The 14,391-nt window shown below is 40.0% G+C and overlaps 1 pseudogene; it reads right to left on the reverse strand.

The window, feature by feature from the left end:
• Positions 1-2,483: 2,483 nt before the first annotated feature.
• The window catches only part of LOC106941707 (E3 ubiquitin-protein ligase MARCH6-like), a 19,372-nt pseudogene continuing 7,464 nt past the window's right edge, over positions 2,484-14,391 (reverse strand).

Genomic DNA, 14,391 nt, shown 5'->3' on the forward strand with positions numbered 1-14,391 from the left:
AAAAAAAAAACAACAACAAACTAATCCAGTCTTAACATCTGTTTATTGTTTATATCACAGAATCAACAATCAATTGAACTTTTAAGATTTGATTTTTTCACCTTTGTTACAGTACATGCCACTGCCTTTTTTTTTTTTTTTTTTTCACATATAAAAAAATAAAAATCATTTGCTTCTAGAAATTGAAATTTAACATTAAAATTCAATGCGTCCAGCTCAGTTCAAAGGTACTAAAAAGGTCACTTTATAGCATCTTTCTAAAATGTGAGCGTTCCACACAGCAGCAGAGCTACGGGTCAAATTCACAATCCGCCTCGACGGAATAGTAGTAAATTCCAGCTAAAATGTGAAATTCATTACAAGGAACAGATGCAAAAGTCATTTCGTCTTTTAGGTTAAAAAAATCCGGGGCGTGGCCGCCGTCTCCGTCTCTTGGCGTCCGTCTCAAAATAAAAAAAAAATTAAAAAAAACAGCCATGTTGGTGTCGTCACAACAGACCGAAATGATTGCAACCGAAACATAAAGTGCGACACAGTGAAACACGTGGATGAATAAAAACCTTTTAACTCTTCGTGACCATTGCTGATCCGAAACAAATAAATTAAATGAAACGTCTCTCTAAGATTATAAAAAACAGCTGAAAATGGGATTTTCTCAAACAGCAGCAGTAAGAATTCAGAGAAGGGCCTTTTCCTTTTCTCTCTTTTGCCTTGAAAAACAACTGAACACTCTAAACTAAAGCATCTCAGCTGTCTGATTTTTTTTTTCTATAGGAGTGGTTAGAAAAAGGGGGATAGCAGAGAAATCCAGAGAACTCAGTCACACAAGTGAGAAGCTCAGCGACCGACGACCAGTTCGATTTCATATTCACACGCGGCGAAATACGACGTGTAGTTTAAGGTAAAAAATTGCTAACTGAGATGTTCCGCTTTGAAATGAAAACCACATAATCTTAATAAAATTATACGCTTAAAAGGAAAAATAAAAACACAAAACTGCCATGCAGGTAACAGTGATTATCTCAGGACCGTGTTTTGTTGTTGCGGCTGACTCGTCGTTTTACAGATGCGCGTGGATCATTTTATGATTCTGTCATCTGTGAAATATGATCACGCGCGTTCACAAGAATATAAAAGTGTTTAGCTGCCCTTTGCATGAGGCTTGGCCTGTCTGACCAATAGACTGCCAACTGGGGAGCAGCTTTCTCTGATTTCTTGTTATGTTGCCGTCCGATGCAGTTATGAAGACATGTGAAGCTTAAGTTATGCCAGTTGGATTAAACAAAAGAACATAAGGCCAAAGAAACGACCCAGTGAATTCCCAGATGGATCCCCCGTTAGAAGCATGTCCTTACAAAGCGTCCACCAAAGAACCACATCTGAAGGGAACATCAGGGGAAAAAATAAAAAACAAAACTCCAAGCAGCTAACAACTTTCTGTCCATCAAGAAAACTCTGGAGCTCACTGATCATTTCCCAGCTTTACTGTACAAATGTTATGAGTCCATGAAGAACAGCACGGTGAAGCTGGGAGCTGCGATTTGCGCGCTTGGCGTCGTTCAGTTGCGCAGCTCTCGCTCCAGTCACCGTTTACCGAAAGATGAGCAGAGCAGCTCAGTTTTACTGAACTTTTCACATTGTTTTGTCGTCGCATGACGGCCACAGACTTCTAATTCTGGGACAACGTGGATTTTACTCACCTGTTCAAATGAGTAAAACTGGCAAATGAGTAACAACAAAACATTCAAATAAGCGTCTAGTAAAAATGAAGAACTAACAGCAGCTGAGTGGAACATAGTTGTTTTTGACCTCTGAAACAAACATCCTCAGAGCGTTGTCTTGTTTTAGATGCTGGTTAATCTCCTCTTAGTGTTTTCTTCAGACTTTTTTTTTTTTAACTGTTGTCTTTTGAGTGTTTCCAGGCTGGTTTAGTTTTAGCATTTTCCAAAGTACTCTTCACAGAATAAACACTGGATGACGAGCTGAACTCTGTGCAAATTCTGTGTTAAGAAGGTTGACTTACACCCCCCCTCCTGCCCCCCAGTACTGGAAAGGACACTTTGTGTCTCAAACTGTTACTTAATCAAATGTTTTTGTGTTCAGCCTAGAAGACGTAAGACAGACAGCAGCCTTTGTCCTCTGTTTTTGCTCACATCTAAAAGGATTCAGTTTTAAAATGTCTAAAAAAAAAAACTATGAAGAAGCCTAATGCTAAAACTCAGAGTGACATCAGAAAAATAAAAACATGTTCTTCACATTTTTTTGTTACCACTTTCCTCCCCCCTCACTCTCACCCGTCTTGTCTTTGCATCGACCAATCAGTTTCCAACTCTGTTCTTTTCTTACAGATCCTCTGAGTACCGAAGTACACCAACTAAAGTCCAAACATCTCCTTCACAGCTCTAAGAGAGTATATATATATATATATATATATATATATATATATATATATATATATATATATATATATATATATATATATATAATGGTGCACATGTTTATTCTACAATATGTTCAAAGGAAGCTCAATCTGAGGTAAAAGCTATGCTCATCTGACCTGAATTTTGAAGCAAACTTCCAGGAAATAAAAAAAACATCCCCACCTGAGCAGGCGACTACAACGGAAGGACCGGCGAGTGGATTTTGTAATCCCATAAAGTCTGACTCAACCTGAGCGCTAAACAAGCTTTTTCAAAAAGATTTTCGATTTTCAGCCTCACACGAACACTTCGGAGGCAGAGTTTTTGCCTTCGCTTGTCATCGGCTTTGCTTCCCCCGAGCGCTACTGTGGGAGATTGCTGGAGAAGAAAGGGATGAGGCTGCAGTCAGAGGTTTTATATGCAGTTTTTGAAGACGGGAGGCGAGGAGCTGCCGCTCCAGGTCACCCCACACCAGTGTCAGACTTATGAGGAGGTGGCGTGAGGGGTGGAGGAGCTCCGGCCCATCTTCCGCTCGTAGTTCACCAGTCGCTGTCCTACCAGGTATCTGGTGGAGAAGTGAGGGATAAGAAACGCAAAAGGATGTCACTTACAAAATACAACAGCGTCTCGCAACAGGGGAATAAATCTGTGAAAAAAAAACGAAGTAGTAGAAGTAGAAAGCCATGAATCCTTTAATTTGTTATTCACATTCTAACACAACTCAAGTCTATGGAGAGAAAATGTGAAAAAGTTCAGAAACAATCATCAGATTAATTGCGATAAATTGATTTTTGAAATAATAGTCAAATAACTTCTAAACTAATCATAAAAAAAAACTAAAAAAACAAAAACAAAAAGGCCATTTGTTGACAAAATAGTTTGGCTGTAACTAAGCCAAAACTGTAAAATGTAAAAACGTATATAAATATTTTGCATTTAGGTAAAAAAAAAAAAGCCCTAGGTTCACCAGGTTTAAATTCACTAACAGAATGTATTTTAGGCAATAAAATGTTTGTTTTCTTATTTTAAAAAGTAAATAAATCATTTGTTTATTTTTTTAAATCTATTTCTAACATTTTATTTAAAAAAAAAAAAAAAGAAAAGAAACAGGACAGCCCGGGAGCAGGGAAGTTGTACCGTCAGACCGTCAGTTCCCAAAACCACACAACAAAAAAAGCCTTGCAAAAACATGCAGTATCAGTTCAAACCTGTGGGACTGTGCACACTGGTTCAATGATAAATCTGCATAATCCGTCAATTGTTTTTTTTTTCTCCAATTAACTGATTGATCGTCAGAATAAAATACTTGATTGCCGCCCTAGAGTCCTTTAGCAAGGATCTGTAAGCTGAAAGTAGTTAAAATGATATTAGATTTTACTGACTTGTCGTTTTTGATGTGTTCATAAAGTCGTTTGAACTGGCGAATCTGAAAGGACAGAAAGGCCAGCAGTATGACCACCATCAGCAGAAACGGATAGATCTTCCTCTCCACTAGTATCTGCATCTTCGGCTGCACTCCTGGATAAAAACAAAAAAAATCAGAGAATGAGGAATGGAAATGACTGGAGTGCGTGCAGAAATGATGATCACTTAATAAAACACCAAGCAAAGTGGGGGAAAACTCAATCACTGGGGATGTATTAGCTGTTTCACATTTAGCTGTTGAGGAAACAAAAATCTTCCCAAAATGCAATCCAAATTTTTTATTTTTTTTTTGTAAATCGGCAAAGCTTTCTGAAATCTTTATAATTTCCTCAAACACTGTTGTAGAGAAATCTGTTGAAACGGTAAGACACGGAAGATAAACATCCAGAGCTGTCCTCACCCAGCAGTGGTGTGAGGCCTTTAGAGACGGTGTAGGGAACACAGAGCAACAGCAGCAGGAGGCAAATGACGGGGGCGGCCAACCGCCGCACGATGAAGTGAAGGTCGATGTTTCTGATGCCGTTGGCGTACACCTGCGAGGAGGAGCGAGGAAATGCTTATGGGATTCCAAAACTTTTTTTTTTTTTTTTTTTCTTACAGACAAATAAGCGAGGATAATTTTGGAATCCCTTTGTTTTCTGCTGGATCCAAAACTAGCAACAGTACCAATGAATTAGTTTTATAATCTACATATAAGAATTTGAATGAGCTCCTCTCGAAATCTGGATGGGCAGAAATTGAAAACAAACCGGTCATACTTTGAAGAAAAAGAGAACGCTGGTTCAACATGGAAAAGTCAGGATTGTAATTAGAATAATAAAAATAAGAAATTGGAATAAATTCCAGAGTTTGCATTTTTCTGTAGGATTCCACTGCAAATACCGAAACTTAAAATTCAAGATGGCTGACAGCCGATATCTTAACCTAAAGTCATTCTTAGCTTCCTGGAGGCAGATGTTTCAGATACAGTTTAAACAGTTGTCAAATCACCACACAGTTAAGAAATCAGATGTTAATCATTAATGCCTGTTGATGCATATAACACACAGTGCATAGTTCTAAAGCACGTCTCTAAACAAGAGGCTTTAAACGTTTTAGCATCAATCGTCCCCGTTTCTGTTTTCTCCTTTCTGATTGGCAGGAAGTGAGACTGACCTGCTCTATGACCGCTTTGAGCCGCCACTGGGGGCCCATCAGTGTTATGGCAGCGATGATTTTTGCATGAAGGACTCCCAGGGCCCAGTCCTGCAGCACAACAAGAAGCCTTTCAAGTTAGAACACTGAGACAAGACATATTTAAAGACATGAAGACATATTTTTTAAAAACATTTTTAACTTAATTCCAGTTCTCCGGTGCAAACACGATGATTTTTCTACAGATCATTAAAAAACAAGAAGCTGGTGGCAGGCTTAGATGTTTAAAACTCTGGAGTTAGTTTGCTTCAGGTCTGTTTAATTTAAGACAATAAAAGCTGTAAAAAGCCAGCGTTTCGACACTAATAAAACACTGAATTAGTCCATCACAGAGTTTCAGTAGGTCAAACATGTAGAGCTCATATTTTCCACAAAAAAAAAAAAAAATCCATAAAGATGAGTTCCTTCTCGCTTTTTAATTAAACATATTAATATCACCAGGCGGAGTTAAGCACTGTAGTAAAGGTGCTGTTTAATTCCTTCTTTCTAGCACTGCAGTTGCAGATGAGAGATTATCTGATTGGGATTATGAAGCATTCACAAACAACATTCAGAAATGCAGCTGTTGATATTAGGATTTTTTTTTTTACTGGGATTTTGAGATAAATATTCTAATTTGTGAAGGTAAGCTTTATTCTTGTACCGTCATCCTTACAAAGTATTAATATTAACTGGAGGAAAAACAGGAGTTGTTTCTAGAGGTTGTAGAAAACCAATCCAGTTCTTTTCTGGCATCAGTTAAGAAGCAGCTGTAGAAAAGTTCAAATTTATCACCTACATATTATAAGCCTAAAACCTGGTAAAGTGGACAACTAGTCCAGGAGGAAAGGAAAAATGATGCTAGACAGTAACTATCAGGGGGAATTCATGTTAAGCTTTTTTGTAGTTCCAAAAAAAAAAAAAAAAAAAAAAATACTGCATTAAAATCCAACAAAAACTGACAAGTTATGTGAAAATGACCAAATGAGGCAAAAGACACTGAAATAAAATGATAAAAATGATCACACTCTGATCCCACCGTGTATCTTACTGCATATTCCTACCTGCCAAGGGTAGAAGAGAGGCGTCTGGTCCATTGGGACTCTGAGAGGAGCAACGATGACCAGGTCAAACAGCAGGCCCAGCAGCAGGGGGATGACCCCGGCTAACATCACGGCCACCACCACCGTCTTAAAGATCTGCCAAACGAAAACAGTCCAGATTTCACTCGCTAGAGGTTTTCGTCGTCGGGCAGCGGCGGAGGCGGGACGTTACCATGAGCGTCCACTCTTGGACTTTGAGCATGATGACCGTCCTGCCCTGCGGCATCCAGGACAGCAGCACGGTGGCGGCCCGGACGGACACCCAGCAGACGTACAGGCCGCTGGCTGTCGTGTACAGCTCATGGACCACAGCGCTGCCCATCCACAGAGACATGAGCCAGCGACCCACGCACACTGAGGAAGAGGGGCGGAGGGCCAACGCAGAAAGATGAAATATAACAACTGGACATAAGGGCACTCTGATGATATGCTTTGTCTAGGGCACTTCAAAGTTATCTGATGTATTCTGTGAAGGACTAAAGTGATAGTCGCCTTGTAGATTGTAGAGACGGCTATGCGAGTTAGGGCTGCAGTTGAAAAATCACTTCATTACTTTATTATGACTGTTGATCATAAAGAGTTTACAAAAAATGTACAAAAAAAGAGAGAAAGAAACATCTAGTTCAGGGTCTCCCTTCAGAAACGCCGCATTTTTGTTTTAAAAGATGTTAAAAGTTAACAGGAAATTTAATAATATGTTAATAGGTTGCACACACAACTATATAGTCTTAAGTTTTGGCTTGGAATGTAATGCTGGTCACATCCACAGACAACCTGATTAGGGTCGCCATAACCATCAGGGGCCCCCGTTAAGGTTTGAATTTGAACATTTATTGAGGATGACAACAGTATTAAATTTGATTTAATTGTTTCTGCATAAATTAAAAGCCTTAAATTGTTTAATGTTTACATTTAAGATTCAAAGGAAATGGCAAGTTTACTTTGCAAAAGTGCCAAAAATAAATCTTCATAGTTTGGCTTGTAGCATTACCATAGCTACAATCTGACGCTACGAGTTTAATCTTTGTATTTGTTTACAAATATTAATAATAATACAATAATAATAAGATTAATCAATTAAACTTGGTCCCTCTATCAGATTCCACCAAATCTGTATAGATAGTGAAGTTTTTACAGGAGGGGGGCTGAGGGGGCTAAAATATATTCTGCCTAAGGCCATATAAAATCTTGGCCCAGCCCTGGCCACATTTAAAAGTAAAATAAATTATTTTAAAAATGGCCTAAAATGGACAATAACATGTATTTGTAAACTTAACTAAATATACTTAGGGCACCAAAATGTAAGTTTTATTAGCCTAAGTTATCTGTGAATGCTCTAATTCCAGCGCTTACCTGGGAGTGTAAGACAGATTAGACTCGCGAGTAAAAGAGTCACACACATGAAGACCACCAGCAGAACAATCTGAACAAGAACATATGAAAGAAAACTTTTTAAAAAATCAGGGCGATGCGACTGACGTGGATTTGTTGAAGCCGTCTGTGAAAAGGCACCTTGAGGAGGAAGTGTGGGGGTCGGTGGTAGGGCTGGAACGCCTGAGGACCGACCCGCTGCAGGATGGCTTGGTGGGCGGCGTGAAGCCCGCCTCCGAGCCCCGGGTTGCGGTTGTTGTTCAGTCGATTGGGCAGGTTGTTCGGTTGGTTTGCATCGTCTTCGTGGTCCCCCAGGAGGTAGGAGTGAAGGTCGCTGTTGGCAGGATGTTTATTGCCCAAACACAGAGAAGCAGCGTTCAGTTTGTTTTATGCACCACAAATCTGGAACAAACTTCCAGAGAACTGCAAAGACGCCGAAACACTGAAATCCTTCAAATCAAGGCTAAGAAAAAAAAACCAACCTGGTTTGAAATATTTGATGTATATTTGCTTGATGATGACAGAATTTGACAAAATGTTTATTGCTTATTTCTGAATTATGTTTATAGCGTAAAGCACTCTGAGCTGCCTAAGTGATGACATGTTATACAAATAAACCTTATTTACTACTATATATACCAAATCCTACGACACGAGGACAAGAGAAGAACACTAACAAAAACTAGAGTAATTTCAACTTCCATTTAAATCTCACAGCTCGTTCTACAAAGACAAAAGTTTAGCTCGTGTGTCAGACCTACAGCACATATCCAGCCATGAAGGTCCAGGCGTGGACGAGACGTTTGAGCCACTGCCGGGTGTGACCCTGCTCCAGTAAGGCGGGCAGGACCACCTGAAGCAGCAGCAGCTCCAGCGACAGTTCGCTGACCGGCGCGTCACTGTGGAAGCCACACACCCACCAAGTCCCCCATTCACTACATAATGGTAACATCACTGTTGATAACCATTCATTTCTCACTTTACCTATGCGTGGACCGGCCAAATGAGGCTCGGTTTGAATTTGCCGCACCTGTACAGCATGACGTTGTAGGGGAGGAAGGCCGGGGAGAGCAGCTTAATGATCCTGATTGGAAGCCACAGCATCAGCAGGACGATTGAGCCGAACACCACCTGGTGGGAGCGTACACACACACACACACACGCACACACAGTCGAATGTGAGTAGCTGTTCAGACTGATGGGCAAAGGCGCTTCAGCCGTCACCCTCAAGTCTGAAGCGCGGGCTGTCTGGTAAAACACACAGCAGCAGCGTGACGAGGTTAGGATGAGGAAGAGACACAGAGAAAAAGAGAAGTCTGATCACCGCCGAAGGAGGGCTCCGAGTCGAAACCAGACTCGGAGCCCTCCTTTTATGCAGACATTAAAATGTCTGCATAAATGAGCAGGTGGCCTTTATTTGGGATTGGTTGTAAACAAGGCAGGTCACAATAGCAAATTTTGCTGGACGATAAATTGTCCAAGACGTTATTGCGATAAAAGATCATGTTTGGAGAACGTTTTCAAGTAATGGTGACAATAACGCCAGAGCACGTTCTCAAAAGGTCGATAAACTTTAAATTCTAATGAACATGTGGCACTGGAACTGGAAGACATTTTAAATATCCAAAATAAATAAACAAAACAACAAATAAAATGGATTATAAAGGTTAATTAAACAAAAATTATCCTTCAGGAAAAAAAAGGACTAATAAAAAAGAAAAATGGCAAATCATGCAAATGGAAGATAGTTTTAATTTATCATGCGATTAGTTGATGTATCGTTTATTGTGACAAGCTGTTTACAGGATATCATTGAGGGGCGTTAGCTTAAAAGTGCAATGGGGGATGAATTCATATGTAAAATAATAGAGCATTTCAAAGCAGACAAAAAATTTGTCTAGTAGAAATAGTATTATTTTGTTTCGTGAAAAGAAAAAATATGAACATTGCCCTTGAACGTAAAAAACATTGGCTTCCAAAATATACTTTAGATATCTAAAATGCATTTTTTTGAGAACCATTAATAAAAAACAAAAAAAAAAACAATGTTTGTTGGACTTTTTTTCTTTTTAAACTTACCACTGAGAGTGTGAATCTCCGGAGGTGTCTGTAGATTGGGAGGTGAATCATCTCCTGCACGGGGTTGAAGTCTGGGTCGTTCAGGTTCCGCAGGAACCACAGCACACCTGGGCGAAGAACCTGCTCACGCGCAAACCAGAAATGTATCTCGGAGGGACGCCTTTCTCAAACGCAACTCTTCACATGTGTGAGCGGGTGTGGCTTTACCTCTCTGAGCAGGAGGATGAAGGAGGCGAAGTAAAAGACGTACACCATGCCGACCAGCCAGTGAAGGAACATTGTTGTACCTGGAGCAGAGTCGAAACTCTGCTCTCTGTCCTTCAGCGTCGCATCAAACATTTCCTGCAATGAAAACAATTACTTTTTAGTTCGTATAAGGATTTAGGCTAAACGGTCAAACGTTTAAACGCCGTTATTTTAACAAAAATCTTCACGTTGCCCAGAATGCAACTGAAGTAACACGACCACAATGTTTCCTCTCCACTCGTTTGCTTTACCAGTGAACAAATGTCGAGCCACCAGCCGCAAATGAGAGGGAACAAGCCGATCTCCATGACAACCAGAAGGGAAACCTGAGAGAGGGGGGGGGGGGAAACAAATAAACAAAGTCTTGCAATTAAAGTTTGTTTTCATATCATTAAAATTATCCAAATTGCCTTTGAGACTGAAAGCTTTGCTACAAATGAACTAAGTGTGTGTGTAGAGAGGGATGGAGAGCAGGTGCTTCCAGTGTTTCTTTACCTTGACAACAATGTAGCAGACCCCCAGCAGGCGTCTGGGCCGCTGGAACTTAACGAGGGAAGCCAAAGCCTGCAGCAGCCACAATAAGGACTTATACAAATGGGCAAGAGAAACCTGGATTTGAACATGTTTGAAAACTCTCCATGCCGTTACTTGCACTTCACAAGCAAAAGCATACGGAGCATAAGCTTCCGTGTGTTGATCAATTCAACGAAACCCCCAATAAAACACATTAAAGTCTGTGGTAGTAATATGACAAAACATATTCAAGGGATGCAAACACATGAAAGACATTGTACGACAGGAACACCGACTCAAACTGAAATTCTTTTGGATAAATGTTTAAGATTTCAAGATTTTGTGACAATCATTTCCCCCCCAAAAAAATTTAAACAAGTGCAGCATGAAGAGGATACATGGCAGACTACGAGAGTAGCAGCCAGGAGGATGTACCCCACTACTGTGGTGATGAGGCCGTCGAAATGTGAGGCTTTGATCTGCAAAAAGGGGGGGGGGGGGAAGAGATGTTTTTGACCGTCCCGTCTAGGCAGAAGTTCCTCATTGTGTATTCTGGTGAACTTACATAGTCTTCAAAGCCCAGCCCGACAACTGAGAAATGGCCGATGTGGTACGGGCAGAAAGCTGGAAGAAAATGCAGGAAGGTTCTCATGTCATTAAAAAAAAAAGACAAAACCTTGTCAAACCTTGTGACCTCCATATAAAGACTGACTGAACTCACCAAACACCAAGATGAAGAGTGTGTTAAGAGACACCACCCAGAAGACGTGTTCCTGGAAACGGACGCACAACAAGGTTCATGTTTAATGTAATTTACACGGCTTAACTCAGCACTGAAGTTCTCATGGAAGCCTTTCGCGTTAGAACTTTTGGGCCCTTTAAAGATGCATATTAATCTAATTTACAAGATTTTAAATTACTTGTGAAGAAGAAGTGCAAGAAAAACAATACACCTACCAAGAAAACAAGGGAGCCATCCAGTCCAAGCATCTGAGAAATAAATGGAGAACAAGACTAAAACTTAGCCAAACTGAAACAATATGTCTGTCAAGACGTGTGTGCAGCTCATTCCGGCTGCCAGAGAGCAAGAGAAAGCAAACTGTACAGAAAGAAGCAGTTTAATCCATTTGACCTTTTGACCTCTATCAGAGAACATGTTGGATTTAGAAACATCAGCAGCCTTGAGGAAAGTTCACAGTTACCACTTTAGTTTTTCTAGACTGCTGTTTTTCTAAAATGCTAAGACGCTAAAGACGATTTAAGATGTCGGTTCTGAAATTGTTGCCTTAGTTTTCAAAGATGAGAAAAACCTTACTTTAAGCTGTCATGTTGTAGTGTCTTAAGGCAGATAATTATGATTTTTCACAAGAGCAAGCAGAGAACAAAAAAAAAATAATTTTTAAAAGAAATGAGTTAAACAACAATCGGAGCTCGGAAATTAGCCACAGAATCTCTGATCTTTGCATTTCCATTAGTAATGGAGGCTGTGCAATTTAAAAAAAGAACTTCAAATAAGATTAAATCAAGGGCAGCAATAAAAAGGGAAATAAAGATTCCTACCCTTTCCCAGGTCAGCTCCTCTGCTGCTCGGTCCCATTCCAGAGCGTTCCAGTTCAAATCTTTTGAAAAGAAGGAAGATGCTGTACTGACAGCCTAAGAATTTATTTTTTATTTTTTGTAAAATTATGTATACTGTTTTAGGCACGTTGAGTTACAACTTAAATTTATCCAAAGGTAAATCTCAGAACTCCTTTGTGCTAAGTTCTGCTAATCCCACTTAGCCGTACACCCAACTTGTCATCATTTCCCAACATTTACAGAAATGCAGTAAAATCCAAATGAGCAAAACTTATATAAAAAAAAAATGTGTTTGAGCGCTGAAACAAAAGCATCACAAAACGGCAAGCAAAAAAAAAAAAAAAAATTAGGTTCTTTCCTCACCTTGCCCTGCATTGTTGGCATCAGCGGCATCCTCCTCCCGCTCCTCTTCCTCGTCTTCCTCATCATCTTCTTCCTCGTCATCATCCTCGTCCTCTCCGTCGTTGTCGTCCAGTTCCGCTTCGTTGCCGCCTTCCTGCTGATTGGCCCGGTCCGGTTCGTCGGCGCCGTGCTCTCCAGGTCGCCCTGCCTCATCTGCAGCAGCAGGAACGTCGGCTGCTGCGGCGTCATCAGCCGCATTCTGCACAGCCATGAATTGTTAAAAAAATTAACGGATGAGTCGTGGCTGGTACTATATGCAGCAGATATATTCATCCTACACTGCAAAAAAATCTAACTCTTACCAAGTCTTTTTGTCAAGTTTCTAGTGTAAATATCTTAGAAAACTTGAAATACAGCAAAACAACCTTACAAGGAACTTTTCAGCAAGAAATGGGAGCTTGTTTTAAGTCAATAATTCCTTAATGTTAATGAAAAAGTGCTAGTTCCACTGGTAGATTATTTTATTTATAACAAGACATTTTCCCATGTAATATGTGAAATAATCTGCCAATGGAGCCGGTACTTTTCCCATTAATGTTAAAGCAATTATTGACTTAAAACAAGCTTCTATATCTTGCTGAAAAGTTATTTGTAAGTTAGTTTCGTCTTGTTTCAAGTTTTGTGAAATACTTGGTAGGATTTTGATTTTTTTTGTAGTGTATTTGCATACAGAAAATATTCAGCTTCCTATTTCCACATCCGCCAGCCTCACTCTCAGATTTCCCAGTGGCGGGTTTCGATTCAACAATTCGAAACCTGCTTCAGCAAGGCCTGGAGTGTTTTAGAAGAACTGCACTTAAATGTAACCTCAATTCCAATAACGACAAAAAACACATTTTTTTTTTAGTGATTTTTACCAATAGTTTTCCTATCATTCAGAACATATGATACACATTTTTCAGATCGGTTTACTATTGTGGCATGTTCACGTAGGAAAAACGGGGAATTAGTTGAACACATCCACATGCAGGAAAATCAAAAAAACAGTAGCCGACCTTCAGCATGAGCGGCGCTCACCTCGTTAGCTTGTGCAGGACGGTTGGGCTGGTTTGGAACCAGAGGGGGTTGATTCGGCTCCAGCCACTGTGGGGCTCCACCGTGGACAATCTGCTCTCTAAGCCACACCAGGCTGATGAAGGCACACAGCGTGCAGGTGACCACGAAACAGCCCTGGAGGCAGTCGGCGAGCAGGTTTTGCCTGCAAAGTTAAAAAATAAAAAATAAAAAAATGTTGAAATGTGCTCCATGATTCGTCTAATGAGGGGAGATAAAATAAAAATAAAAGTGGTGGCAAGATGAAAACATTGGTGAAATGAGCAATTAGGGGGGAATTGGTAGTTGGTTAGGACAATGGGACAAAGGGGTTTCTGTACATTTTCACCTTAAAATTTCAAATTTACTATAAAAATAAGAAAAGAGAACTTTTTTTAAAATGCATTCTTTTGGTCAAATGATTTAGAAAACTGACCTCTGCAAGTAATTTTATTTTTACATTTGAGTGTTTTTACTTGCTTTGCAAATGTTAATTAAAAAAAAAAAACAATTTCTTTAGTATGATTTCCAGTGCCGATAGCCAGTGGTGGTTTGTGATACGGGCAGATGCCCAGGGCGGCATTAGAAAGGGATGGGTCGCCCTAAAAACTAGAAAATAAAATATCTGTAAGCTCGACTCTGAACGCGTTTGCTGCTAATTATATGCTTGCGCAGTGGAGTAATTCAAATTCAAATTCAGAAATACTTTATTGATCCCAAAGGGAAATTAATTGTTAAAAAAGAGAAATTAATGTTGAGTTAAAATTTCTCCTACTTGTTGCTGAGTACTGGAAGTCTACATTACCTGGTTTCTGCTGGAAGAAGCAAAATCTGATAATTGCTTGCGTTTTAATTAGTTGGGGGTGGGAGGAGGAGGGACGTGCCCGGGGCACCATTCCTGAAAGATCCACCACTGCTCACTGCCTTAAAGCTGTCTGATCAAAAACTGTCCTAGTTTCTTTAAAGCAGCAATTGGTACCGGGCCGCGCAAGAAATAATTAAATATTTCCGTTTTATGTATTATTTGATTCTGGAGGATCTTTTATTTT

The sequence above is a fragment of the Poecilia latipinna genome, unplaced genomic scaffold (assembly GCF_001443285.1).
Source record: "Poecilia latipinna isolate Pla-1442-1.1 unplaced genomic scaffold, P_latipinna-1.0 Scaffold3817, whole genome shotgun sequence".
NCBI classification, from domain to species: Eukaryota; Metazoa; Chordata; class Actinopteri; order Cyprinodontiformes; family Poeciliidae; genus Poecilia; species Poecilia latipinna.